Genomic DNA, 26,248 nt, shown 5'->3' on the forward strand with positions numbered 1-26,248 from the left:
AGAGTCAACCTTCAAAATGACCACAGTCCAGATGGCAGCACGGAAGCTATCAGACTCATTTAATCTTCCAGAAGATTTATCACTGTTGTAACCCAAGTCTTTCATGTGGGTTTCTGCCACAATCTGACTGTGGACACACAAAAAGAGTCTGGCATTCATGGGTACAGCACAGCACATGAACACAGGTTTGTGCTGTGAACAGGACCCTTGAGTCAGAATGGCTGCTGGGAGAAGCATGCAGCCTCCGCCGACAGGCTTTATGGAGATGGTCATGTTGGTGACCAGGATGTTCAGAGTTCTTGGTGTTACTTCACACCCGCTGCTTGCTCTCACTCTTACCTCTTCTCCTGTTCTCATTCTTAGCTTCTGCCAAACAAATATATCAGCTACATAGTCTCCTTTCTTCTGGTTCTGCCCAGATACTTTCCCATGCTCTATTCAAAAAGCCTCAGTTTCCCCCGTCAAAAGTTTTTCCTCAAGAATTATCATTTCCCCGACTCTGCCAACATCTCACCCAAGAAATCGAAGCTGCTGTGTCCCACATCATTGCACTGAAAACCTGGAAAGGAGGGTCTGAATGAGTCACCTGGCACCCTGGCCGGAGGGCAGGGCCCCCATGTCTTCACATGGAAATCTTGTTTTAGACGCCCTGAAATCAGGTTTAAGAGCTCATTCTCTATGGTCATGAAAGTCTACAAAATGCTACAGAGAGTTGAATTTAGATGATACAGCTACTTTATTTTGAGTACAATGATTTTTAGCTGAAGGGGGTTTTCAGAGGAAAGCCGTATCTTTTACAGAGTATCATGCTTGTCAAAAGCAATTGAATACTACATAGAGCTCTCAAAGAAAGGTTCGAATGTAATCTGGATATGGTTTGGGTATCTGAAAAAACATAAATTTGACCAAACCTTCTTGTATATGAAATATAACCTAAAACATATTACTTCTGGAAAAAAAATTGAAGCTATTCAAATGCTTTGATTTAAAATTGCTTCCAGCAGCCATTGACTTAGAAATGTCATTTGCCATGTAATGACTTTGCAGACTACAGAGCATGGACTTATTGATTTAAAAGGAGACTTTAATGATCTTACATAAGCCAAAAAGGCTTCATTTAAAATTTATATGAAAGATATATCAATTGTTGGCCCAAGAACATCTTGTTTTAGACAGATAGCTGTCATTTAAATTACTGGATTTAAGAGAATACATGACATTTATGAGAATACATACCAGACCAAGATTATAGTAATCAAGTATCAACTTGTCTCTATAGTCAAGATAATTCAAAACCATGGCACCTATTGTTTGTTCCTATGACACATTTGCTCTCAGACCCATTCACACCATCAAGTCAGTCCAAGGCAAAATTATTAGTCTCATCGCCTATTGCTCCATAACTAACTCTCCCAAGTTTAGTGACATAAAACAGCAACTATCAGACTGTGGGTCAAGAATGTGGAAAGGGCACAGGAGAACTGGCTTGTCTCCACTCTGTGATGTCTGTGGCCTCAGCTGAAAATGTTGGATAGCTGAGCCTGGAGGATTCCCTCCCAACATGGTGTCTTCACTCACATGGCTGGCTCCTGGGCTGGCTTGCTCCAAGCTGGGCTCAGTGGGGCTTTTAACCAGGGCACCTATATGTGGTCTCTCTGTGTGCCTTGGGCTTCTCATAGTGTGGCTGATAGGATACAAGAGGGAACATTCCAAGAACAAGGGTTCCAAGAGAACCAGATGGAAGCTGTCTGGCCTTTTCTGACCTTCTTGGAAGCTACACAGCATCGCTTCTGCCATACTCATGGTTTAAAGCACTCATGAGCCCACACAGATTCAACGGGAGGGGTCAATGAGAGGAGGGTCCAAGGATATGTGGTCATTTTTTAAAATCACCACTGTTATGGTTTTGGCAAGATGGAAAAAATATTTCTTGGCTTTGAGTCCTGATTCCTTCATTTCTAAATGGGTGACCTTAGGCTCTTTTCTCTTTCTTTACTTTTCACACTTAGATCATGATCAATCATAAGGTTGCTACAACATACAAATCCACATTAGAGTGCATAGGTGTTCATGAACAATTGGCTGGTTTTAAGCCTCTTTTTTTCTTAACCATATTCACCTCCTTTCTCAGGCAGGAGCATCCTCAATCTCCCTCCCATAATTCCATCAAAATCTGTTCTTGAAGTCATTGTCCAGAAAGTAGAATCTCCTGGTTGCCCTTCAGTGGCTGAGGAAGGACACGGTGACATGCTTACAGAAATTGCAGCTTGCAGAGGTCACCTACTCTACTATTCAACCATGTTGAAGTGCCCACCCCTGTCCTGGGTTTGGTTAGAATTTCAAATCGCCCCTCTTGTGACTCCTGTAGGAGCCATTGAAAGACATTCTTTAAGCTCTCAGGAATTTCCTTTTCCTTTTTTTTTTTTTCTAACTTTAAACGTTTTATTTTGTATTGGGGTGCAGCCAATTAGCAATACTGTGGCAGCTTCAGGTGAATAGTGAAGGGACTCGGCCATCATATACATGTATGTGTACGGCCATGTATATACATCATATACATACATATACATATACATCATATCCATTCTCCCCCAAATAAAATGAAATGGACTTCCAGATCAGAGACCCACAGGACAGAATTTTCTGAAGTATGTTCTATTCTTTCTACTTCCTATCCCTGCCTGGTGTCGAGTCAGTTGAGGTAGAGCTGAAGTGAGAAGGTTATTGTTGTCTGTCAGTTGCAAAGTCGTCTGACTCTTTTTGACCCCATGAACGGCAGCACGCCAGGCTTCCCTGTCCTTCACTGTCTCCCAGAGTTTGCTCAAACTCATGCCCATTGAGTCAGTGATGCCATCCAACCATCTCATCCTCTGTCTCCCCTTCTTTTGCCCTCAATCTTTCCCAGCATCAGGGTCTTTGCCAATGAGTTGGCTTTTTGTCTGCTCTTTGCCTCAGATGGCCATAGTATTGGAGTTTCAACTTCAGCATTGGTCCTTCCAATGAATATTCAGGGTTGATTTCCTTCAGGATTGACTGGTCTGATCTCCTTGCTTTTAAAGTACACTTTCAGCCTGGCTTCTCCTTCTGCCCAGGTTCTTTACCCTAGGTCATTACCCACATCTGCTCCAGCATCCAGAGCAGGTTCACTCATCCTCAGAGCTGAAAAACACAGAATATTTCAAATGTGAAGGGTGGCGAGAACAATATTGTATCCAACTATGATTAAAGAATACCACACTGAGTTATTTCTTCACTGTCATTGTTGCAATTCTTTAGCAACCTCACTGGCCTCTCTATTGTCATTCCTGGTTTTCTCAGGCTCATCTCCACAGGAGTCAGAGCTCTTTTTAGCACCATGTCAGGCCACATACTTACTTACTTAGAACCCATGATGCCTTCCTATTGCAGTTGGAGTAAAATCTAAGCTCCTTGAAACGTCTTACAAGGACAAGCACGATCAGTCATAAACATTTCTCAGATCTCATTTCCTACCTTAAAGCCAACCAGGCCTGCTCTTGTCCAGATCCTGAGCTTAGAAGGGACTTGCACTTGGTTCAGTGTTCTCCTGACGCTGTTTTGAAGGTTTAAATAAGTTTTGAACCAAAGGCCCTGCATTTTCATTTTGCACTGGGCCCTGCTATCATGTGGCAGGCTCTGACTCTAGCCATACAAGCCTCTTCCTGTCTTCAAACAGGCCTGACACACAGCCACTCCTGCCTCAGGAATTGGCCAGTGGCTGCTCCTTCCTTCTTCTGAGAAAGCTCACTTGTGAGAGGTTTCCTTGGCTGCTTCCTTCTCTCGGGTCTCCCCAGCAGAGAAGCCTTCTCTGACCATCATGTCTTCAATGTCACCTCTCCCCCAGACACCAAAGCAATCCTTCAGAGTCTGCGTCTCTGCCCAGTGTTATGCTGTAGATTCACTGAAGTACAATTGGTTCTTGTCCCTGTAGAAGTTCTTCCCAGGGATGGGACATTACCTGGGTTGGTAATTTCTTTATCTCTGGGACCTAACACACTTCCTGCCACACAGATATTTCTCAGTTCATTTCTGTTGAGTTAACATGTTCCTCAGTAATACAATGAAAGTTGCCTACCTCACTAGCACATTTTAATCCTATGAACTTGGTTGTGAGAAGAGTTTAGACAACACATTTAGAGATGTGCTGCTTTGCTTTAAATGTGGTCCCCTGGCTTTTCTCAGACTGCCACATATTCCCATTTATCTTCATCTCCCTGCCTTTCTCCCTCTTTCTTTTCTCTTTCTCTGATTTTCAGTGACTCTAGTTCTACACTTTAAACATTCATGGTATGAAAAGTTGAGATTAATTTTCTGACTTCAGAGAGAGAAACAAGATAAGTCTGAGGAAGCATCAAGATAATCCCCCAATTCACCCTGAACTGGACAGTCTCAGCTGGGGGAGATGCAACTGCCTTGGGTCCTGACTGCTGGCCCATGGCCTGGCCACAACCCACACAGCAGCATGGACCTCAGAGCCCAGGGGTGACTTTGAGATCAGCTAGCCCAACTCGTTCACATTTTGCGCTCTTTCTGGGTGGAATGAATGTCTCAGGTTAGAGGCTAAAAAATGAAGAGAGGAGGGCAAGGGAGGAGATGTAAGAGGCATACTCAATTTTTTCTAGCTCCTGAGAAGGAATTAAGTTCTTGTGACTACAAGACTAGTTACTTGTTTTCTGACTTTCTCTTAAATGTCTTTTAATTGAAGAGATGATTGTTGACATTTCCAATTGTGGAAAATTTCCAATGTAGTTTGGTATTACTGTAATTCTCCTTGTTCATTTTCAATGAAGTTTTCTACCATTGCTCACTGCCCAGTTTTTAGTCAACACCTATGCTCTCTCTAGATGTGAGTTATCAGTGGTGCTGTGTACCTAGAAGGCAGCAGATGGCAGGTGCCAGGTCATCAGGCTGCCCACTGAAGCCTCCAGCAAGGTAAGATGTTCAAAGGTAAGAGTGTTCAAAGCCTAGGTGTTCTAGAATAGGGTCTTTGGCAGAGTTCTGGCAACATCTCATCTTTTGTTTTCTTGTCCATTTTTTACCTCAGTGGAACAGAAATGTATTAATTATACTCTTAGGTTCTTGATGTACTCTCATCATTGGTCTACACATGATCCTCTATGGTTTACATGTGGATTTTTTGGTTTTAATAATTTTATCCAATTCCCGTGAACTCACCACCTGACTCAGAAACTGGAACACTGACAGCACCCTAGCTGTCCAGGTGGTCCTGCCCTTCCTGGCCCCTTGCCTTCCCAAACCCCAAACCTTCAGTAGCCGCTCATTGCCCTAAGTCTTGTGCTGTTCCCTCCCTTTGCTTTTAAACGCATTTCTTTTTTGAAATGTATGACATTCCTCTATGCATCGTCAAAAGCACAACTAGTTTGGGTTTTTCTTAGTGGTGCACAAAGGTATCAAATTGTAAGTAATGTTTGGAGACTTGACCTTATGCCAGACCAGATCCTTCTGCATTAGGTTGAGTGGACAGAGCTCTCAAGCAGTAGTTGTTTATGGCCCTAAAATGACCTGCCGAGGTGGAGAGGACTGGGGGGCCCTCATCCCTCCGTGGAGGGGGTCTGACAGCACCAGAACACTCGAGCCTCTTCCTGGGTTTGCCTTTCCTCCAATAGCCCACCTGTGTTCAGGGCAGGGCTTCCAGCCACCCACTTTGTGAGGCTGCTGGATCGCCCACCTGTGCAAACACAGAGCTTCCTGTCACCACGTGGTCGGAGCTGTGCAAGGCTGCGGATGCGGAGTTTTGAGTTTTTAATTTCCTAATGAGAACGACTGTAGACCTGGAAAACAGCTGTTATCCCAGGGGCCACGGCACAAAGTAATTCAATTGTGCCTTTATGATTTCTGTCTTGTCCCTCGCAGTTTCCCACAAAGCTGAAACATGTTTCGCTACTCACTTTCCATGTCAGGGCGATCACAGGACTGGGCCCTTGGGGAGACGCTGCAGCATGGAATGGTTTTTCACTTGGCGAATTTCAAGTGGAAAGAAGAGGATATTGAGCGACTCACAAAGTCATGGTACAACATAAAGATACTGAGATTGCAAGGATGACCCTGTCCTAAGGAGGGTCCCCTGCCATGTCCTCTTGTCACTGCTATGATTAACCATTATTAAAAACAAGAGGCTGATGTGTCATAGTAGAAAGAACATGGACTTGGACATCAGAAAAAAAATTAATTCAAATCCCACCTGAGTCATTTGCTTGTTGTGTGACCTTGAAACTCTCAGTTAGTTTCCTGATCTCAGTTACTTCCCTACTCCACAGGGTGTCGTGAAATTACCTGAGATAAGGCATGGAGCTCACAAAGCCTGTGACACAGATCGCAAGGTGCTCAATAACTGGTGGCCTTAGGCCAGGCTCTCACTTCCTCACCCTGAGTCTGCCGCAGCCCCGAGCTCCCAAGCCTTATTCCTTCTCCATTTTGATCAGTCACACTTCATGGTCAGATGAATTATCCCAAAGCAGCGCATGTATATATCACATTTTCTTCCCTCCCCTACCCTAACCCACACCCCTAAATAACAACAGAAACTTCTGTGGTTTCCCAATGCCTTCAAGATGTTCAAATGCCTTCAGTTGGCATTTCAGCTCAAAAACAGTTGAAAATGAATATACCCCATTTGCAGTGGTCTTTTATTAGTCCACACTTAAATCTTGTGTTCTAAGCAATTTGTTGTTCTCTGAACATATCAGATACATGGCAGGCCCATCTCTAGCTCTGTACTCCATATTCATGCTCTCCCCTTTACATAGATGACTTGCATCCTCCTTCTCATTGGTATACACTCTGTCTTTTCCTGGAGGTGCGAATAAAGTCCCCACCTCTCTACTTCCCCTCCTTCCCTTCCTGTTGGCTATTCAATGTATTTCAAATTGCTTTGTCATTAGTCATCCGTGTATGTGACAGCCAGCACCTGGCTTTGGTCTTACAGAAGATGTTCAAAATGTGTGATGATTGCAAATATAGAAACTCGCACTTCAAAGACATATCCAGTTAGAAATGCCTTCTTAAATTCACCTGAAATTCAGCTCAAAATAATTTCCTCCCAAACTTTTCCAAAATTTTTATTCATAGCCAGATCAAAATTTCCAGGCATTGAGTCTGTGTATTGCTTCTGTGTGTATTTGTTTTTTTATTGTTAGTGTGTTTTTGTGTAGGAGCGCACATACATTTGAATGCTTTAGCTTTACTTCAGACACTAGTGGGAAATAGTCACTTCATTCCCTTCTCTATGGTTGCTCTCAGTTGATAAGCTTTTATCAGATCACACTGGTTATTGAAACATCCAAAATCATACTGGAGTTTGGGAAAGATAACTGAAATAAGAATGAGCCTGACAATTCTTGACCAGTGTCTGCCCTTGAAGTTTTCTCCCAGCCTCCCTGCATGGTTTAATCTTGTAATAAAATACACCAAGGTGAACTGTCTTCCTAGAATTCCCTGAGAGTTGTAGGAGGTGGGTGGGTATGGCATGGAGGGTATCTGGCTCTGTTGGCAGATAAACGGACATTGAGAAAGGGGGAGTTGTTTAAGCTCTGAACTTGGCTGTTCAGATTCCAGGCATTCTCAGTAAGAGTTACACCTAAACTTGAACTTGGACAAAGACCAAAAGATTATGTATTAATACTATACCCCAAATATTTGAGAATTCTGTCAAATTTAAGGTTGACCAGTATCCATGTGCAGAATTGTTTAAAATGATTAAAGAGTGGTATCTTGAGTTAAAGGTTTTTTGGTTTTTTTTGTGGGAAGCTGTTAATTGGCATTCATTTTTTTCTGCCTAATGCAGGAAGAATTTCAGATCTGAACTCCAAGAAGGAATACATTGATCCAGCTGAGAGACTTGCAATCTCTTCATTGTGCAGAAAATTGGTAAGTGTTCTCCAGAGAGAGCTTCCAACAAGAACACTTACATATAGGGCCTTCTCTTAAGGAAACTTGCTGTGTCACATAGCTAGCAGCCCTTGCAGGGGATTAAGACTTGCTTAGCAATCCAAAGTTACAAAACTGGCCCCAAAGTCCAATTAAAGATGGCAGGTCAAACACACACATCAGGCTTAGTAAACAATAAGTCCAGATGGAGCCAGTCAGAAAGCTCCAGGAATATTTCTTCAAATAAATGAAACTGATTGCATCCCAATTACTTTTGAATGTATTTAGAGGAGATCATTCAACAATGTTTAGGTTTAAATTAATGATAAGTCAATAGGAAGCTAAGAAAATTTTTAAAAATTAAATATCATCTCCAGGGAAAAACAAAATGTTATCAAAGAAAGGATAAAGCATGCATAGTGCATTGCAGAGGTCAGTTTTATATACCATTTGCAATTTGGACTGCAAGGAGATCAAACCAGTCAATCCTAAAGGAAATCAGTCCTGGATATACATTGGAAGGACTGATGCTGAAGCTGAAACTCCAATACTTTGGCTACCTGATGCGAAGAACTGACTCACTGGAAAAGACCCTAATGCTGGGAAAGATTGAAGGCAGGAGGAGGAGGGGACAACAGAGGATGAGATGGTTTGATGGCATCATTGACTCAATGGACACGAGTTTGAGCAAGCTCTGGGAGTTGGTGATGGACAGGGAAGCCTGAAGTGCTGCAGTCCATGGGGTCACAAAGAGTAGGACATGACTGAGTGACTGAACTGAACTGAGCTGAAATATCTTATCTATCCAAAATGACAACATAACTATTATATCCTTGGAAGATGGAAGAATGGATATCAAGTGTGCACTTGGTATGGTGAACGTGGGAGAGAAGGAGACATAGAGTGGAATATTCATCTTCCAGACTGGAAACTCAATTAATAATGCCCAGGGATGAAATATCAGATAGAAGTATGTTAAACATGTTGTGGTTGCTTCTGGAAAAAAGAAAAGAGGATGGGCAAGATTGTCTTTTAAAAAAATATCTATATGGGTGAACGTGCAGTCTAGGTTGCTTTAACAAGAAGACCTCAAAATACAGAGGTTTAATTAAATAAGATAGGTATATGTGCCTTGTTTGATATGGTCCAGAGAGAAATAATCTAGTTTGGAAGGTTGGCTTTATAATCCTCAAAGTCTAGCTTTCATCTCTGGCAGAAAGGCAGCCATTTGTGTTTTTGTCATCCCAGCCAGTGGGAAGGGGGAATAGTTTAAGGGAACTCATGACATTACCTTGGCAGGAACATGCCCAGAAATGGCACACAGCTATTGACCAGATGGTGGGCACATAGCCTGACCAAGCTGCAGGGAAGGCTTGGACGTGCAGTGACTAGCTGTTGTCATGTGCTCAGTTAAAACTTAGAAGTCCTGTTATTAAAGAAGGTGAGAACTGATGTCAGAGCTCTACCAGCACCTCTGTCAAATAAGCTTTGTAGAACTTTTGATTCTTTCAGTCAGGCACACGCATAACTTTCATACAAATAAAAACTAAATTTAAGACAGTGCTTAAAGATCATCTTTTGAACAACTGAATTAGTGATTGAAAGCTAGAAACTGGGGTCCTGAGGCAGAATGAACTGCCCCCCCCCCACCCCAGAATAGACCATGCAGATGGTGTGGAGCCCAAGGATTTTAGGCCTGTTTAATATTATACTTTAGGTCCCTCCACTTCAGGATGCTTACAACTCCTTTCTTGGTACAAATATATGCTACACATACTGCAAAGATGCATGGGCACCTTGCAAACCTATGATTTAAGAGTAAATTGTTTCAAAAGAGCAAGACTCTGAAATGAAGATTATTGTGTAGGAGGTTTATTGGGGAGTGGTCTTGGGATAACTGTGGGCAAAGAGGGGAAGCAGGATGGGGTAGGCGGACAAGTTGGGAGTTCTGGATCTGGGACCCATCATCAAAAGCATCTGTGGCAAGGGGGCCAGCTCTTCATGACCCATTATTGATCAGTTTTCAGATACAAATTGCCCCAGGAACTTGTAACCTTGGGAAGTAATCTTGGATGAAAGAGCTGTCTTTAGCCTAGGCGATTCCCAGAGCAGTGGTGTGGGAGTGGAGGTGTTGCTGAAAGTGAGGCCTGCTTCCAGCAGAACTCCCAGCAGCTCAGGGAACAAGTCTTTTATTGCTGAAGGGGGATCTGAGCAATGTATCAACACATCTGCTGTATATGGATCCAAGTATCTTGTCTCTGGATCCCTGTGAAATTAATCATTTGAATTTGGATTCCGGCAGCGGTGCTTTTGTATTTCTCTATAGTAGAAATTCAATGGTGTCAGTCTCATTAGGATGATAGAGGGGTTGGGAAGTGCTGGAGGATGTGCATGCAGGCTGCATATAAATAGATAGCAAGCATGCTATTTGACTTAGGTTATATTTTTCCTGGAGGTTGCTTTAATACAGCTGTTAAGGATTAAAGGGAGGGAGTACCTAGAATACAGGCAAACCCAGATGATATCTATGTTTATATTTAACTTTCATCTATGCCTTAGGGTGATTTGTCAACAGTTGTTGATTAACATATAAAGAACTCTTATCAAGAATTTAGGCTTCAGAAGAGCCCAAGGCAAGGGCTTCAAATCATATCTCCATCTGCCTCAGAGGGTTTATTATTTATCAGAGGGAGTGTTAGAAGTAAATTTTCACTGGAGAAATGCGTAGTGTTAAGGCATGTTGCCCTCTGAGAGTCTATTTCCCAGTCTTATGTAAGTTCTGGCAGCTCTACAGTGGGGTTAATGGCGACCTCCTCCAAGAGGAATTATGCCATACCCACACCCAGAGCCTCTGTCCCTGCGGCAGACTACTGCCGACCCGTACCTCCACAGGAGACATTATCAGTACAAGATGCTATCAATGAGAGAAATATCAATAACCTCAGATATTTAGATGATACCACACTAATGGCAGAAAGCAAAGAAGAACCAAAGAGCCTCTCGATGAAAGTGAAAGAGGAGAGTGAAAGAGTTGGCTTAAAACTCAACATTCAAAAAACAAAGGTCACTGCATCTGGTCCCATCACTTCATGGCAAATAGACAGCAAAGCAATGGAAACAGTGACAGACTTTATTTTCTTGGGCTCCAAAATCAGTGCAGATGGTGACTGCAGCCATGAAATTAAAAGATGTTTGCTCCTTGAAGGAAAAGCTATGACCAAACTAGATAGCATATTAAAAAGCAGAGACATTCCTATGCCAACAAAGGTCCATCTAGTCAAAGCTATGGTTTTTCTAGTAGTGATGTATGGATGTGAGAGTTAGACTATAAAGAAAGCTGAGCACTGAAGAATTGATGCTTTTGAACTGTGGTGTTTGAGAAGACTCTTGAGAGTCAATTGGACTGCAAGGAGATCCAACCAGTCCATCCTAAAGGAAATCAACCCTCAATATTCATTGGAAGGACTGATGCTGAAGCTGAAACTCCAATACTTTGGCCACCTGATGTGAAGAACTGACTCATTTGAAAAGACCCTGATGCTGGGAAAGATTGAGGGCAGGAGGAGAAGGGGACAGACAACAGAGGGTAAGATGACTGGATGGCATCACCAACTTGATGGACATGAGTTTGAGCAAGCTCCAGGAGGTGGTGATGGACAGGGAAGCCTGGCATGGTGCAGTTCAGTTCAGTTCAGTTCAGTCGCTCAATCATGTCTGACTCTTTGAGACCCCATGAACCGCAGCACGCCAAGCCTCCCTGTCCATCACCAACTCCCGGAGTTCACCCAAACCCATGTCCATAGAGTCAGTGATGCCATCCAATCGTCTCATCCTCTGTCGTCCCCTTCTCCTCCTGCCCTCAATCTTTCCCAGCATCAGGGTCTTTTCAAATGAGTCAGTTCTTTGCATCAGGTGGCCAAATTATTGGAGTTTCATCTTCAACATTAGTCCTTCCAATGAACACCCAGGACTGATTTCCTTTAGGATGGACTGGTTGGATCTCCTTGCAGTCCAAGGGACTCTCAAGAGTCTTCTCCAACACCACAGTTCAAAAGCATCAGTTCTTCGGTGCTCAGCTTTCTTTATAGTCCAACTCTCACATCCATAAACGACCACTGAAAAAACCATAGCCTTGACTAGATGGACCTTTGTTGGCAAAGGAATGTCTCTGCTTTTTAATATGCTATCTAGGTTGGTCATAACTTTCCTTCCAAGGAGTAAGTGTCTTCTAATTTCATGAATGCAATCACCATCTGCAGTGACTCTGGAGCCCAGAAAAATAAAGTCAGCCACTGTTTCCACTGTTTCCCCATCTATCTGCCATGAAGTGATGGGACTGGATGCCATGATCTTAGTTTTCTGAATGTTGAGTTTTAAGCCAACTTTTTCACTCTCCTCTTTTACTTTCATCAAGAGGCTCTTTAGTTCTTCTTCACTTTCTGCCATAAGGGTGGTGTCATCTGCATATCTGAGGTTATTGATATTTCTCCCGGCAATCTTGATTCCAGCTTATACTTCTTCCAGCCCAGCGTTTCTCATGATGTGCTCTGCAAATAAGTTAAATAAGCAGGGTGACAATATACAGCCTTGACGTACTCCTTTTCCTATTTGGAACCAGTCTGTTGTTCCATGCCCAGTTCTAACTGTTGCTTCTTGACCTGAATACAGGTTTCTCAAGAGGCAGGTCAGGTGGTCTGGTATTCCCATCTCTTTCAGAATTTTCCACAGTTTATTGTGATCCACACAGTCAAAGGCTTTGGCATAGTCAGTAACGCAGAAATAGATGTTTTTCTGGAACTCTCTTGCTTTTTTGATGATCCAGCGGATGTTGGCAATTTGATCTCTGGTTCCTCTGCCTTTTCTAAAACCAGCTTGAACATCTGGAAGTCCATGGTTCACGAATTGCTGAAGCCTGGCTTGGAGAATTTTAAGCATTACTTTACTAGTGTGTGAGATGAGTGCAATTGTGCAGTAGTTTGAGCATTCTTTACTATACTTGGTGATAACAAAGAAGGGATATAATTGAAAAATGAGGGCAAATTATCTGTCAACTTGCTCTTTTGAAGATGTTCATCTAAAAACAAGATCATTTGCAGAAGAGGAAATGACATCTGACAGTTGTTAATAACAGTTGTTCAGGGGCCAGGAGATTGGAAGCAAAATCAGTTCAGAAAGAGATTTTTCTCTGAAAACCATTACTCACTGCCCTGCTGCCAAAGTCCTTGAGAGATGGAGTTTTGCTGCTGCAAAACTGTTTACATGCAGGGATACACAGGGGCAAAATGTCGTGGGAGGTAAGCAAGCCTGGAGTCTTCAAAGTCAAAGATAATAAACATACCTTCTTTCAAGACTTTTAAAGAGACACAAGTGGGCCAAGCAAACTCCCACTTTGGATGCAGATTCACAACATCTTGTGGCAGATGTAAATAGGACTAGGGCAGGGATTGGCTTAAAATGAAGTAATATTAAGTTTATTACAACCAAGATAGGCAACACAGGGTTAAGGCCTAGAACAGTACTTCAAATGTGTCTGAACTAGATTTAAAATTGAACTGTCATTCAGGAGAGGATCAAGGTCAGAAGCAACGTTCCAGGGAGACCACTAAGAACCAGAATGAGAAAAACTTTTTTCTGAAAAATTCATGAAGTTTAATGAGTTGCCACTGATGCAATGAAGAAAACATTCAGTGATGTGACTATTAGTGGACTTAGGGTCTAACCTGTAGACTCCCAACTATGACCTAAGCAGGTATTTCATCAGGAAGTATTTGGTATTTCATCTCTTTGCAACCCCACAGACTGTACAGTCCATGGAATTCTCCAGGCAGAACACTGGAGTGGGTAGCCTTTCCCTTCTCCAGGGGATCTTCCCAACCCAGAGATTGAACCCAGGTCTCCCGCATTGCAAGCAGATTCTTTACCAGTTGAGCCACAAGGGAAGCCCATTTCATATTTAATGAAATGCATTTGTAGCAAGTCAACTCCTACAAAACATTGTTAAAATATTCTCCCTGGAAATAGCAGAGACTTTTGTCCTAAATTTGACTACTCATATTAAGCAATCTGAAAAAATATGGTGAGACTTGGCACCCTCCAAAGCATTGCTTAGTGAGAAGAGAATGCTTTTAAATCTCTTGGGACTCTGTAGAACTCTGAGCAAAGGTACAGACCTCTAGGCTTCCTGGAAGCTCTGTGTCTAGGCAAAGTTCATCTCGCTTTCTCTTTTCATTCACCATCAGAAACTAAAATTCTTCATACACCACAGATGCAAATATGATTCACACCTTTCTTACTGAGCAATCACAGCAATTGGACTTTGAAACTCAACTCAGAGGAAGAGATAAGTCTATTTTTAATCAGAGAAAAACATGAAATGGAATGAAAATCACTTCCCAGGTCCTATTGAATGTGGACTGAAACCATTCTTGAGGTGATCATTAATTTTATGGGAGTGATATATACCAGAATCAACTTCCATGTCACTTTTTAATCAATCAATTAATCAGCAAGTCTGAGGGGAGTGTGAATGCTTTGTGTTCTCTCTGCTGCTCTGTACGGATACTGGAGAACAGTGTCACTGTGTTTTAAGTGAATGATCAGGGCTGGATTCAAGAAATTTTAAACACAGAGTTGAGACTATCAGGCAGAGGGAAAGAAATGCACAATGACTTAACTGCTTCATGGAAGGAAAACCGCCCTCATTTGATGGTATTTCTTAAGGACTGTGCCAAACTATGGTATGTTTGAGAAAAATCTTTGAATTTAACTATTTTTTTCTGACCAACATGTGTGCAACTAAAGAAAAGCACTCAGAAATGCATTTTGTCTATAGTTGATTCATTTTATGTATTTTTCTTGAAATCATGATACATTGATATTTTTGCAAAAAAAAATGTATTTTTTGAAAACCCTGATTTAAGATTATTACACTTTAAAACAACTTTCTCTTCTCAAGCCTATTTCACATACCAGAGCAAAAATTTTCTTGCACAAGCATCGTTTCTGTTAGACTGGAAAGGCTTGAATTTATAAGTTGTATTAAAGAAACAATTAAACTTTGAAATTTAACCATCTTACTTGTTGTTGTTAAGACTATAATATCCCCATAATTAGGTTTTTAAAATAATATTTGTTTGTTTTCTTTAATGTATACAACTATAAAGAAGATACTAATAATGTTCTATAAACCTACCCATAGATAACCTCTGATAACATGTTTTTTAAAAATTAATTCAGTACATAATTCAAGCATTACAGAAAGTTGTAATGTGAAAAGTAATATTCTCCTCTTTCATCTGATCATTCTTACCCTGTTACTGGTAGTTTCTTACAGTTCTTTTAGAAAACATTTTGCTCATATATCAAAGCATGCATTGCACAAAATATGCACACACACACACATGCACATATATAAATTTTTTTCACAGAGGGGATCACATAATTAATACTCATAGTACCTCACCTGCCTTATTTTCACATGAGATGTCTTGAAGAACGTCCTCTGTTAACGCAAATAGGTCAATTTCATTTCTTTTAACAACTGCAAAGAATCCGGTTCTGTCAGATGCTATATATATCCAATATATCCTACAATATATTTCAGTAGCCCTTTATTGGGCTTCCCAGGTAGCGCTAGTGGTAAAGAATCCACCTACCAATGCAGGAGACATAAGAGAAGCAGGTTTGATCCCTGGGTCAGGAAGATCCCCTGGAGGAGGGCATGGCAACTCACTCTAGGATTCTTGCCTGGAGAATCCTGTAGAGAGAGGAGCCTGGCAGGCTACAGTCCATGGGATTGCAAAGAGTCGGGCACAACTTAAGCAACTTAGCATGCATGTAGTCCTTTATTACTTGGATTTAAGTAGTTTCCAGGGTGTTTTTTAATTAAAGAAAATGCTGACTGAAGATATTTTCATAGCTAGACTTTTAAAATATACATATGTATATGTATATATATATGTGTGTGTGTGTGTGTATAATAGCCAATTAAATTCCTAGAAGTAGAATTTTTAGAAACTAAGTTTTCTTTTTCAGTCTATTCTAATCTTTTATGTTGCCTAAAATTTAGAGGAAGGAAAGCTTTCTAATTTTGCTTCAGTTAGGAAGAATAAAACAGGAAAACATCAGTGACACTCAGTGTACTGGCCTAGATCCTTTGATTCATTTCAAATTCAAGTGTGGAGGTGTTTTTCTTGAAGAGATGCTTAGAATGAGATCCAAAATAATGTTCTTCTCATTCCAGAATAAAACAGAAAAAGCTATCAAGTGAGTAGCATCTCTCTTCCTGTGAAGTGAGTTCATTAAGAAATATGACCATTTAAAAATTGATACCTGATCACAACTTTGTAATTATTACTCTGTCAAAAAATGAAATGAGCCACACAGAACACAGGAATGCTGACTGAAGGGAAGATCTACCTGGGGTCTGTCTCAGATGAGATTTATGTGAAGTCCTTAGCCCTGGACCTCAACTGGAATCACTGAGAAGATTCTTTGGAAAAAAAATAGCTCACTCCTGTATATCATCTAAATGGTCCCTGAGCCAGGTACAATTTTATAAGACCTGCATGTTGTAGAAGCCAATTTTTAGAATCTTGCTCTCATTAAATACAGAACGTTCATTCTGCTGGAAAAACCTCAACTCCTTTTGTCAGTATTAACAGCCAGACAAAACCTCCTGTATATCAGCGCCATATGACAAATTCAAATTATGCCTAACTCACTGGAGTTGGAAAGAGCTGCATCTTTAAAAAGAAAAAAAAAAAAGTCTGAATACAGAAGGTCCATTTTGGGGGAAAGAGAAATCTTTCTGGATAAGGCTAGACTTGCTCCATAAGTCGAGCAGACAAATTTCCATGGGGTCAGGCCCTTTGATGATGCTTCTAAGGGGAGCGGACCTGGTGCCCCTGAACCTCTGCCATCCCTCTGCACTTCCTCGCTCTGTACCTGGAAGTGTCTATAGGAAAGAGGCCTCAGGCTCACTCCTGAGCACTCCTGTTGGTCAGCACAAACGGGGTGCTCTGGGTGACTGTCTTTAGGACTCTGGGAGTTTGAGAAAACTGACCCTCCATGAGTTCCTTTAATTTAGTTGTGAATAAGAATCTTTTTTCCACAGGTGTTCTGCACTCTTAGAAAATGAAGAGTGAGAATTTGGGTGGGTAAAAACAGTAGGCAAAAACATGGTCAGTGATGTATTTCTGTCCCTGAGATATTCCCACTAAAAATTAGATACTGATTTCAAATAGCTAAAGATAATTCTTTTAAAAAAAATGAAACAAATGGGAACGTGCAGAAGTAGTGGAAATGCCTATGAAGCAGAGTTGAGCTTCTTTCCTTAGACATGCTCTTCCATTTTATAAACTAACCCTTTTAACAAATATTTTTGAGTACCCATGCACCAGACTCCTAGGTGTAGGTTAATAGAAATTCTATGCCACAAACTCAAAGTAATGCTTTGAGTTTAAAATGGTCTCTATCACAACTATTGGAGCCCAATAGGTGGCTGTGGGAATACAGCAAATAAGGGAGAAAGATCAGAAAAATGCTAAGAAAAAGAAATAAAGCTGGGCTTTTGAAATATAATATAAATGAGTATTTATAGAATCTGGGAAAATAATACTTCTTTGATATAAATTGACCATGTAGATATCAATTAATGTCAAAAATTATTTTTAAAAATGCAGATCATATTCCCTGATCACAATGCAGTGGGTGGGGAAAGGGGAGAATCACTTAAAATAAAAAAAAGCAAAGCCAAAGCCCATACAATTCTATGAGCCTCTGAATTGAACCATACCTGAAGACAATTCAACTCTAGACTTTTTGGTTATTTTCACCAGAAACTCCCTACCCTTCTCTTTGTACACCAAGTTTTCTGCCGCTCACAACAAAAATATTCTAATACTATTATCTGGAAATTCTATGCTCAGTCTAATTATAAATTAAATGTAATGAAAATATTTTCAGACCAAGTTTATCTCTCCTAAGGCCTTTCTCAGGCAGTTATATTTAGAGATGAGCAATATCAGGATCTGAGACACAGTGAACTGAAACCACCAGAATGACAAAGGGAATTTCCAGAATGCAGCTAATGCAGCAACCTAGAAAACAATCACTGTTAGGGAGCTAACTGTCCAAGAAGGAGGTATCTTGGAAAAGGAAGTTTCATACATTTCCTAGTATTCTTTGGAGAATGGGGAAAAAATTAAAGTTGCAATAAAACCAACAATGCCAGAATAAATAAGGAGGTAGAAGCTCCAGAAGGAACAAGAAAGGGAGATATAAACTTAGAACATTACTTAGATCTACAGTGAAGTTTTTAAATGGTCATAATAACATAAGGATTTTATTGAGTTTTAGCTTTTAGAAATAAAGTATTGACACAGCACAGATGCATGTACCATTTCAGAGCAGAATATAAATGATAAATAACATGGGTCTCGACAATGTGGAAGTTGTTGAGTCTAGATGATAGAACATGGCAAGTGGAAAGGGAAAAATGACAGAATCTTAGGCTTATATTGTAAGTATATTATTGAAAGTTACAGAAACAACTGATAAAGATAAAAAGAATGACATGACTATATGGAAGATAGAAGATGATCTAAATAGAGTGACAGAAAGTTAAAAAAATGGCTTTTTTAAGGGACACATCAAGAAATAAGGATTTATGTATATCATTTACTAGGTATTGGGTAGATTTAAAGATACTGAGAATCACACAACTAAAATCAGAAAATGTTACAAGAGTAACTTGATTGCCTTGGGGAACGGGACTGAGATAGTGCTAGGGATTGATGCTTTTCATTTTAGATTCTTACGGTTTCATTAAATATTCACTGTGCAGACTACCTTGATAAAAAGAAAACATTAATGCTTAAAAATGAAATCATACTCAAACTCCACTCAGCATTATAGAAATTCAATCAAATTATTTTCAATTTATCAATTTTGCAAAAATAGGAAACTTGTATGATTCCCAAGGTAAACCACGGTATAGGGAGCAGATAGGAAATATATTCAAAATATCTTAACAACCAGTATAGTACAAGACACTAATCTCTCAGAACTGATGCCAGCCATAAAATACTATGTGTTCCTCTGGTGCTTGCCAGCTGAATAGCAGTCAAGAGGGAGGGTGTCTTCAAACACTGCTGTTGAGGATGTGAGTTGCACATTGAATGCAATCTTTCTGGAGGATGTTAGTCATTGCCTCTTTTTTTTTTTTCAAAGTCATTAAAAACTTTGCTGAAATGAGTAGTCATCTAAGGAAAACATTAAAAGTATGTAACTTTTTGTAATAGCTTTATTGAAATATAATTTATGTAGAACACATCTCTCCATGTAACGTGCACAATCCAATGGATTTTAGTAAACTTCCAGAGCTGTGCACCACAGTGAACTTCAGGACATTTTCATCAACTCCTTATCTTTCAACTATCACCTGCCAATCTTGTCATTAGCCCTGGCTAACCACTAAATGACTTTCTGTATAGATTTTCCTATTCTGAATATTTCACATAAATAGAATTTATTCCCACAGGAATTTTTATTTCCAGATGCTTTTTAAGATCAATTCATCAATTTCTACAAAAAAGCCAACTGGAATTCTGATAGGGGTTGTGCAGAACTTGTATATCAGTTTGGAGGATTTATTGATGTTATGCCGATGCCTACATCTGGTGTTGTTCCAAACTCTGGGAGATGCATCATTGTTTACTGTGACTGCCTGTCTGGGTCACAGATGAGCAAGAGGTTGGATGAAGAGAAAAAGACTCCTTTCTGGTTTCTGGGATTGGAGGCATGGGCCTGGATCCGAGATCAAAGGAAATTGGTCATGGCGATGTTTTTTGATTGGAGCTAAGTGGCCCTCTGCAACTCATTTATCTGATTTTATGTGTAATGACTTAGTCTCTCAACTTCCTTCTTAAATGTCTTTTCTTCTTTCCTCACCATGAGGATTTTTTAATAATGGTAAAGCCAAAGAACTAATCTTATAAAAAATAATTGCCCCCTTTTCCCTCACACCTTTTCAATCTCTCTCTGTCTATTCTCTCTCTCTCTCTTTAATGATTTTCAGCTGAACCCCTCACTCAGCCTACATTGGCATCTTCTTTTTTTTTAAGGGATCAAACCTGTGCCCTCTGCAGTGGAAGCACAGGCAATCTTAACCACTGGACTGCTAGGGAAGTCCTATCTCTATCTGTCCTCTTGGATTCTGAAGCACAAAATCCATAATCAGGGCTTCCAAATACAGAATCTCCCTATAGTATGGGGAGGAGGCAAAGCTGAAAAAGACCACGGTTCTCCTTGGGTCTGGAATAGAGAGGAGTCTGAGAGTTCCGCACGTCAAGGAATCTTGTCTCTACAACACTACCATAGCATATGGGACTTATGCTAGCTCTTAATAAGCACAAGTGTTTTTTTTTTTGCTTCTTCTGACTTTGGACTGATGAGTTCATTGAGGCCAGGAACTTGTTCAGAGTTCTTTCTCCAGTACTTGGCAGAGTTTGTGGCAGCCAAACAGGCATTCAAACAAGGCATACTTGTTGCCTAAATATTGTTGTGTTTCAAAGACAGTACCTCTCATACAATTATAATGACCATCAAATCAGATGATACATGGGGAAATGATAATAATTTTAAGGACCCACAAATATAACACATCAGTGTTCAAAAGGAATTTTTTAGAGAAGTAAAACATGAATAGGACATCACCTGAATTTTCTGGTAATAGAGACACTTCCCTGAACAAGAAATGAGAACACTGGTTCAAGTGAAATATGATTACAAACACACTGGGTTCAAAATGTTAGTGGTTCCTATGATGCCTCATGCAGATCCCCAATTTCAAGATGTCATTTAAATAAATGACAAACGATATGATTTTTTTCTGGCTAAATATTTATAACAATGTACATTTTAAGTCTTCTGACTCTCTTTTCATATAATTTTGTTTTTACTGGACCACCAGCGGCAAATTCCTGCAATTTTAGGGCCACGTGACATTGTTGTCATTGCTTTTAGCACAGGCATCTGTTAGTAAAGAGACCAAAAGTATTCTCCTATGAGTCACTAACACAGTTGCCAAAACCAATTAAACTGGTGCCAAATATGACAAGTTACCAGAAGACGTTTAACAATTTACAGTGTTTTTGCTAGGGAAGGGGAATAAAGATGAGAGAAGTAAATTTGCATAACACTTAATTTTTCTGATGAGCTACAAAAACTATATAAGTACTGAAATTAAGTAATGCTGACTGCATTATTTTTTCTGGTGTTTATAAAGATATAACTGATACTTTGGATGGTTGGTCCTTTCCTTCTCTACTATACACAATATGCCTTGCTCTTCCTGAGCTGGAATTGCTAACCAAACATGAACAAAGTATGAAAGAAACACTGGCTGGATTTTAAGTTTCAGAATGATCAAGGGTTGGCCATATAATTAACAAGCAATAAGCTAAAGTAGCAGTGAATGTTTGCATATGAAACAGTCTGTGGGTAGGAAATTTAGCTCAAATAAAAGTTTGGGATACAGAGAAAAGCACCACCAGGAGGTATGCTGGTATCCTCACCTAACTAAGTTCAAAAGCAGGAACTAGAATGTCTCACTAAATTATGCAAGCCTTAAAGGAAACAGTATAAATTCATCATAATGTGAAATGTAAAAAACTAGCAGGCTACCTGATTTACCTTGCATCTTCCTGCTGAGATCTTTGTAGGCTCATCAAGTGGACAAAATTGGGGCTCTACGTTCTTTTTCTAAAATATTTTTAAAATAGAAGAAAATATATTATTAGTCTGAAAAAGCAATGCTTTACTCCTAATTTTATTTAAACTGTGAAAGCATGGCTTTTCTTGCCGTTTTTCAGGTAATCCATACGGGAGAAGTAATTTCTCTAAGAAAGATCAGCTACTTTGTCTTGCAACTGAAATATTATTAATATCCATAAGAAATGTAAAGTGAGTGTCTTAGTCTTCCAGGTTACTTACATGTGAGGGCCTAAACCTATCAGAAATGACAAATATTTTATTGTTATTTTTACCACATTATTAAAGAAATCTGGTAAACCACACATCAAGGACTCATTTGAGGTGTGAAGAAGGTTACTCTAGGAGTTTTTGTTAGGGAGCTAAGAAATAGTCATGTTTTAATTTAAAACATAATTTATTAAAATCAATGTCAACATAAATTTCCTTCCTGATCTATTGTGTGCACATGCGTAGTTGCTTCGGTCCTGTCTGACTCTTTGTGACCCTGTGGACTGTGTAGCCCATGAAGCTCCCCTGTCCATAGGATTCTTCAGGCAAGAATACTGGGGTGGGTTGCCATGCCCTCCTCCTTCCTGACCCAGGAATCTAACCCACGGGTTCTTCACCACTAGCTCTGCCACTGTGGGGCTCCTGATTTATTGCTTACCTTCAAAAAAGCAAGACCTTAACTTTTTAATACCATTATAGCCTACAGTAGATAGGAATTTAAACTTCTGCATCAGACTCAGGAATATTTATTTTAAATTTAACTTTGGTAAATACTTTATGCCGTAGCCTTAAAAAATGAAATATCCATGGCCATTAAAATGATGCTATAGAAAATTATTTACGTCATGGAAGGATATTCATGATGTATTGTTGAGGAGGGAAAAACACATTATCACAGAATAAAGTGTTATCACATACACATATAATATTTAGCAAAATGTTAATGAAAGTTAAATCTACAGATTACTAACAATGGATAATGTTGATTGCCTCCGTATTATCCATTTCCCCTATTTTCCTTCAGAATAGCTTGCTGCTTTTTAAAAATGTCTCCCCAAGTTCCATTTATTTATGTGCCTCAGGGACAACTGACCACCCCCACAGCTTCAAAGGCTCAGAAAGGAATGCTGTGCCCCTTGTAAGTAGTGATTAAGGAGTGAGATTGTCCCTCAGTTCTGGCAAATAGGGTTTGTGGAGGAGTCCAATAAGAAATTTTACAAGAAGTTTTCTCATTTTTAAAAGAGATGAGGAAGACTCTTTCCTTTCTTTCCATGTCGTTATGTCTGAATGTGATACCCTGAGCTACTGTTGCCATCATCTTGCCATAAGATTAATGATAAATCCACACAGAAGATGGCAGATCATAGAGAGAAAAAGAATCTGATTCATTTTTTTAAAAAATGAGGTAAAATTAACATTTAACATATTGTTAGTTTCAGGCAAACAACATAATGGAGGAATCTGGATTTTTTTAAGGTATGCCCTTTAAAATAGTTTATTATTATTTATTTGGCTGCACCAGGTATTACTTGTGGCTTGCGAACCTTTATCTGTGGCATGTGGGATCTAGTTCCTCCTCCAGGGATCAAATCTGGGTCCCCTGCATTGGAAGAGTGAAGTGTTAGCCACTGGACCACCTGGGAAATTCCCAAGGAATCTGGATTTTTAATGACATCAATGGGTCACTGAATAAACCAGCCCTGAAACCTACCCTATCCTGGACTTCTTGTTATGTCAGGAAATAATGATATTTATTAAGTCAGGGTTTCTTTTCTTGAGCTAAAATCCACAAATATATATCATGGATAATTTTAATGTCTTTGTTTTTTGCTTATATGAGTTTCCTAATTTATTTTGCATAAAAAGATATTTCCTTTGTAATGTGAAATAAAACACTAAAATTATTTCCTTAATGTAAGGGGAAAATAAGAAGAAATAATAACTTTTCATCTTCCCAGCAGTGAGGTATTCCTTTCCATTTCAAGTCAAAAAATCAACTGAATTCCTCTCATTTTATTGCTGCCCAAGATGGGGGAAAAAATCTTCTGGTTAACCAGACCCACACATGAACATTTAATGAATTAGACTCTCCCGGTGCCCAGGCTACATTAGAGAAACAAGTAAGGTATGGACCTGCATGGCTACTTATGGCCATCCTGCCAAATGACAGCTCTCAGGTGGTATTCAACAAGGCTTCCAAGCCCACATGAATCACTGAAACACAAGCCACCTTGTCAGGGCTCTTCAGATTCAGCTATTTATTACATGCTTAGTATGTGTCAGATACAATGTTACTCTCACATTTATTTACATAGTAAAATTTCCTTAAAAGACTGCTAGTTCCTAACTCCTTATCAGTTTTGGAGTCAGGCCCCACTACTCCACTCTTCCCAAGACCGCGGATGATCTTCTTACTAATAAAGTTTTCTTTTCAGTGGACAATATTCCCTTGATCAGCACTGTCCCAAAGGAATTTCTGCAATGATGGAAATGTTCTGTATGTGTGCTGTCCAAATTGATAGTCTCTGGCTATGCTTGAAATGTAGATAGTGCAACTGATTGTCTGAATTTGAAACTTTAATTTTAACTTATTAAACTTAATAGTCTTCTATGACTAGCAGTTATATTGTGGACAGTAGAACTCTAGATAATACCATCCATCCCAAGTCTATTCAGCCTACAATGCCTTCCCTTTTCTAGATTTCTACAAACAGTGGCACAGATGGTATGTCAGTTGGATGACTCACAGACTCCTGAAATCAACCATGTTCCAGTGGACCAGTCCAAATAGGACTCAACATTTTTACCTTCTAAGACTTCTCTTCCTGAATTGCCTCACCTTGGCGAATGGCATCATGAAAGGCTCAATGATGAAATACCCTTCATCTCCCCAGCTTTAGATGCCAACCAATCTTAAGGTCTATGGAACAGGACTCTATTAGCCCACAAAACTAGCTCTTGTCTCTCACTGCCTGGCCACTACTGTGATTTATCTTTATGACATTTTATCTGGATTTTTATCAGAGGCCTCTAATTGTATTTCTTGCTTCCAACCTTATCTCCATGAAATTCATTCTGTACATATTGTCAGAGATATTTCTCTTTACAGCTTTACTGAGATATAATTCACAAACCATAAAATTCTCTTAAATAAAGTAAACCATTCAATGGCTTTGAGTGCAACTATCATCACAATACATTTTAGAACATTTTCATTATACCAAAAGATACCCTGCACCCCTTAGTCATCACTCCCCCACAAATGCTTGCATCTCCCCAAGCCCAGGGTAACCACTGACATACTTTCTATGTCCATAAATTTGTTTGCTTGCATGCATTCTCAGTCGCTTCAGTCGTGTCAGACACTGTGACCCTATGGACTGTAGCCCGCCAGCCTCCTCTGTCCATGTCCTTGCCTCTGTCCAGGCAAGAATACTGGAGTGGGTAGCCATGCCGTCCTCCAGGGGATCTTCCCGACCCAGGGACTGAACCTGTGTCACCTGCATCTCCTGCATTGCAGGTGGATTCTTTACCCACTGAACCACCTGGAAAGCCCATAAGTTTGCTTATATATAAATGGAACCATATAACATGCAGTCCTTTGTGACTAGCTTCTTTCACTTAGCATGTTTTCAAGGTTCACCCAGACTGTAGACTGGTCAGTACACCATAAAATAGATTTATTTATTTTTATCTCTGAATAATATTTCACTGATATGCTGCAGTCCCTGGGGTTGCAAAGACTCAGACAGGACTGAGTGACTGAACAACAATATTTTATTGTATGGTTATACCACATTTTGCCATAAATATTCATCAGTCAATGGACACTAGGGTTGTTTCTACCTTTTGGCTATTGTGAATAGTGCTGCTAAAAATGTTGATGCAAAAGTTTTTGTTTGAACACCTGTTTTCAATTCGTTGGGGTAAGTACTTAGGAGTGGAATTGCTGGATTGTATGGATCTCTGCTTGACTTTTTGAGGAACTTCCAGACTATTTTCTATAGCAGCCCAGGGGTTAATAAGAATTTCAGTTTCTCCACATCCTGGTCAGCATTTGTTACTCTCTGTCTTTTTGATTATGGCCATCCATCCTAGTGGATGTAAAAGGGTATCTCATTGTGGTTTTGACTTGGAGAGATCTCTCTAAAATGCAATTTTCATTATCTGTTTTAGCTCCTTCACAACCCTTTAGTAATTTTTCATAGTTTTCAGAAACCCTCCAAACTTCTTCATAAGATGAGATGGAGAAACTTTAATTTTCTAGGATTCCTAGAAGCTGCTTCTCAGGCTAGCAGATGGAGGTGGTTTACCTACAGTGCTACAAACCCACTGGGTTTATCTGAGATTGAGGAGGTCTAGGACATGGGATTTTTCAGTACTAAATCCAAGAAAGACCCAGCAACATAGGGACAGCTGGTTACCCCATTTTTCTTATAAGAAGCCAACAGAATGGAGTTAGAGATGGTAAGTCATGGTTGAGTAGTAGGTGGGTCCACACATAGGAGACACAAGTTTTTGTGGAGGAAATAGAGAGTATGAACAAAGAAGCCAGCAGGATGGCAACAGAGTCCTGTGT

The 26,248-nt window shown here is 39.9% G+C and overlaps 1 long non-coding RNA gene across 5 annotated transcripts in view; it reads left to right on the forward strand.

Annotated features, from left to right (window-relative positions):
• The window catches only part of LOC133071206 (uncharacterized), a 93,774-nt gene extending 68,933 nt beyond the window's left edge, over positions 1-24,841 (forward strand). For all 5 annotated transcript variants that reach the window (XR_009696380.1, XR_009696381.1, XR_009696378.1 and 2 more), the window contains 3 exons: positions 4,863-4,950; positions 7,823-7,905; positions 24,370-24,841. This is a non-coding gene — a long non-coding RNA (uncharacterized LOC133071206). The remainder of the gene's footprint in view (positions 1-4,862; positions 4,951-7,822; positions 7,906-24,369) is intronic.
• The last annotated feature ends 1,407 nt before the right edge of the window (positions 24,842-26,248 follow it).

Source organism: Dama dama, chromosome 16 (assembly GCF_033118175.1).
Source record: "Dama dama isolate Ldn47 chromosome 16, ASM3311817v1, whole genome shotgun sequence".
Lineage (NCBI taxonomy): Eukaryota > Metazoa > Chordata > Mammalia > Artiodactyla > Cervidae > Dama > Dama dama.